This window comes from Dipodomys merriami, unplaced genomic scaffold (assembly GCF_024711535.1).
Source record: "Dipodomys merriami isolate MVZ:Mamm:240054 unplaced genomic scaffold, mDipMer1.0.p SCAF_646, whole genome shotgun sequence".
NCBI lineage: Eukaryota > Metazoa > Chordata > Mammalia > Rodentia > Heteromyidae > Dipodomys > Dipodomys merriami.
The window spans coordinates 573057-577963 of NW_027206231.1; positions in this window are offsets into that span (position 1 = coordinate 573057).

Consider the following 4907-nt stretch of genomic DNA (forward strand, 5'->3'; position numbering starts at 1 on the left):
AAAACGAACATTCTTTGTAAAATTTTATATTTTCCTAATTATTTTAGTATACTTTCTAATATTGTATGAAGTTAAAACATTACTATTTGCTTAGTTTTAGTATTTCTAAAGTGGTCCAAGTAAAAGTTCTATTCATTCACAATTTAAAGACAATATTGTCAATTATGACCAAGTGAGACATTTTAAACTTTTATTTGTAGTCTAGTGTTGGTCCTTGGGAATCAGTTCTAATCCTTCATTTGTCTTAGTCTACTGCGTGCCTCTGAGCCTGATTTGACCTCCGTCTCCTCCTCCTTTTCTACTCTCTTTTCTTTCTCTTTCTTTTTTCCCTTTTTTCTTTTAGGAAGTGAGTATGAATTTAGATATTTTGTTGGCTGAACAAGTATTCTACCATTAGAACAATCTTTTTTCAATTTAGTTATTTGCTCATAGGTTATCAATTTTGCTGAGGCCTGAACAGAAGCTAAGTTCCTCACCTCTGTCTGCCAAGTAACTTGATCACAAATGCATTGCAGCACGCCAGGCTTAGGATGATATGGGAATCTTATTACGTTCCTTGCACACTGGTTCTGAACTGTGATCTTCTCAAATTTAGTTAGTGATATGAGCTCCAATAGCCTGCCCTTAGTATAGATTGTCTAAATGAATGATTGAAGGCAATTTCATTTTAATCTTTTTTTGCCAGTCCAGGGGCTGTTAAAATTTTATTTCTAGACAATTTTTGTACACATTAGCTTTAAAATGTTGCTTTACCGCCTTTTTTTCCCTTTTTACTTTTCTTGGTCATGGGGCTTGAACTCCAGAGTCCTTACATTTTCCACCTTACCTTACAAATAAAGAAAGAATAAAATTCAGTTTGTTGGTATAAAGTCACAAATTGTTTCCTGCAGAAATAAAAATAAATTTCACCTCCTAGCTCCAAGGTATATGTCTTTTTAAGGTAACTACAGATATGTAAGTGGTATTAGGTAAATTGTGTCATGTGTTTACAGCTGTATTGAAGAACATACTCTTAATATATCATTGGAAAACAGGGTTATTGAATAGTATCTATATGAGAATGTTATTTGAACTAATCACGCTAAGATGAAAACTACATCTTAGTCCATCAAAATGTGGAAATTAATGATTTTATTTATAAGAAAATAATACCACCAAGAAAAGTGAATATAGAGAGACTGAAAGAATAGCATTAGGGATTTTACTGTCTCTACCTGTTTAATGTGGTTCTATTTCTTGATATTGAAACTCTCTTCTTGTTATTCTTACTGTGTGTAATCCAACACTGTTTATTACCATGTATTCAATGTGGGAAATCTAGCTTCAAAAATGTGTAAAGTTTTTTTTTCCTTTTCAATCACAACATTGTAATTATCAGGGTACACTGTGGTCATCATCATCTTCACCAAAATTATTACTAAAATCGTAAGTGCTAACTATTGAAAGTCTGATATGTATCTATGATTTTGCAATTATTTGTCTGTTGATTAATAGTTTTAATGTTACCACTGTGCATGCATCCATATTAAAATTTAGAACAAATAAAGAAATAAAAAACTGAACCATAACAAGTAGCTTGACCATATGATTATTACAAATTGTAGAATAGATTTTTGAAGTATTGCAAATTCCTAAACAGTATGAATTAATTTCCTCTCTCCCCACCACTACACCACTACACACAAATATTTAAGAGTTCAAACAGAATTATTTCAAGTAATATACTGTAAATGCTACTACAATATCATAGGTATATCGAAAATCCCCTTGAAAATAATGAACTCTACATTGTATTTAAATATTAGTTATTTTATTCTAGGAAACGTTAGGAAAATAGACTGCATATCTTTGAAATTAAAAAGGTAGAAAATAGTAGCATAAAGTTGTATAGGGAGTCTGTCTTCAGAAATATATATATATATATATATATATATATATATATGAAATATATAGAAAGACATAAGTTTTTGGAGATTGTCATCAGAAATATATACATATATCTAAATTTTTGGGTAGAACGATGTACATTATAGTGAAACAAAAATCTTAAGACATAATTAAAATTAAATAAATATATCAAACCAAGTGCCAGTGAATCAAGCTTATAATTCGAGCTATTCTGTGTAATTAGATCTTAGAATTGTGTTCGAAACTAGCCCCGACAGAAAAGTACTTGTTACATTCCTATCTCCAATTAACCACTAAAAACCGGAATTAGCTCTGTGCCTCAAGTTATATAGTGCTGGCTTTGAGCATAAAAAGCTTAGAGAAAATGCTCAGGCCTTGCAAACAACAACAACAAAATATATAACATTAATTTCACAAAAGCATCTTTTAACAGCTGTGAACATTTCTTAGAAATATGAATACATGCCCCTGAAAAATGTTAAGTAAAAATTACAGAATATTTACGTCTATGTTAAAGACATGACTATTTAGATTGAGATATCTAGGTAATGAATAGAAATTAAGAATAATGATAATATATTTGGACTGGTCTTTTATTCTACTTTATAATAGTAATAAAATGATATTTGTAATGATTATATAAAATTACTCTTGTTTGGTATTTGAATTACAATAAATGACAAACATTTTTAAATGATTTCCATAGGAAAGGATCATTTCCTCAACGGTATCAATTCTTTTCTAATTTCAAAACAATTAAGAAAATTATTCCAAGGCTGGTTTGCTCTAAGACTATATTTGTTTTTGTGTTCTAGTTTTCATATGTTCGTAAAAACTAAAACTCCAAAAAAATCAATGGATGTTGGCATTCAGGAAAATCTTCATAGATACTAACATTGGAGTTGCTTAAGTGGAATTGTTTTATTTCATTAGTTATTTTCACTAATAAATCAGCATGATTGTGTATTTTGTTTCTTTTCACTGCTGTTGGCTCTTACCTTGAGAATACCTATTTCCTAGCAAAGTAGAGAAAAGCATTTGGATTGAGCAAGTAGCATATAAGTTTCATAAAATACAGATGCATAGATTTGGGTCTTTGGCATTTGTTATAAGTTTCTTCCAGAAAAGGTTATCAATTACTTATAAGTGATGCACAATTCCTAGATATTCCAGTTATCACATACACTTTTTGATTGAGTTATCGCTGCATAAACTCAAAAAAAGGACCAAAAAAACTCAAAATAAACAGAAATCACATCTTCATTTTAAAATCTGTAGTTCATAAAGAATATTTAGCCAACACATAAACAGGTATTCTGCAATTTGTGTGAAGTGTTTTTAACAATTTTTTTTTTGATGACATGAAATTCACATGCAATATATTATCTACTTTTATTGTATACATTTTAGTGCTTTGGAAGTGAATTGAACAATCATAGGTTTTCCAAGCCTAAGTTTCACAAACTTACATTTCTTAAAATAGAAATGGTGTAAATTTTACAACAGAAATTAAAATAGATATAACATTCAGTTACAGGAGTTTGTCCAGCATATATCCTCTATAGTGTGTCTTTTCAAATTTGTTTTGGGGGATTATTTCCAGGGTCTCACACATAATATTCAAGTACACTGTCAATGAACTGTGCAAACATTTTTTTTAACTTCTCTTTAATACATACATAGAATTGTAATGGCTGAGTAATATACAATTCTCTTTAACCTTATCAAGATTTGAAAACTTCCTTGCTAAAATGATTGAGTATTATACAGATCATTGTGCTATGTGGAGTATATCAATTTCTCCACAAATACATTACTATATTTTGTGTCATCTTTTTATATTATGGTCATACTAGTGAGTTTTCTTTTTCTTTTTTCTTAGATACTAAAGAGGGGCTTATTTCATATGCATCTCATATTAACTACTAATTTACATATGTTCTTTAAGAAATATCCTGTTCGGGAAAAATTTTATATAGAATTAGAAGATTTGAATGTACTTAAGACTCAGGATTGTTGTAGCATTAACAAATATGTGTCCTCTATCTGTTGGATATGTTTTCATAAATTTCATGGAATTATGAAAGGTCATCAGTTGATATTAACCAGTTAATTCTTGATTATCTTTAGCCTCTAATGCTTTACATGTCAAATTTTTAGAAACATTTACTGATCCAATGTCATGAATTTGCACATTTATGTTTATAGGTTTTTACATCTCACATTTAGTTTGATAATCAGTTTTTATTTTAAACTTTTGTATAAGGATTGAGATAGTAGTCTAAGACCATTTTAAATCTAGAGACGCAATAGTGCCAATACACCCATTTAAGATTCTATTTTTATTTCATAACGTCATGGCATCCTCTTCAAAATCTATTGACCATAAAACTAAGAATTTATTTTTGAAAAATCTGTAACATTCTTATTTTTTTAAATTTTATTTTATTTTATTTGTAAACATACTGTACAGAGGAGTTGCAATTACATGGGCAGGATAATGCGTACATTTCTTACCAAGCATTGCAGGCTCCTCCTTTGCTTATCCTTCACATCCCTTCCCAGCCTCCCCCCTCCCCCCCAATCCCAATCCTTCTCCTTCCCCCCTCTCCCCCCCCCCGCACCGTCGTTGTAAAGCTCGTTTTAGACATGACAATTTGTACTTCTCATTGTTGCAACAGGTCCAAGTGTAATCTTAAAAACTGGTTTTTCTCCATCTCCTCCACAAGTTATACTGACACCAAATATAGTGAAAGCAGGGGTTATACTGTGGGGGAGGGACATACAAAGCAACAAAGAGATAATCTTATAAATGCATTAGAAACACATGCATGAAAGAAAAAAAAAACAAAAAAATACATATCTAAGGGTTCACTTTCCTGACATCACATTATCTGACCTTTTCCGCTTGACTCATACATCTACTAGGTATTACAAATAAGGGAAACCATGGGACCTATGTTTCTTTGGGCCTGGCTTACTTCATTAATGTAATTTTT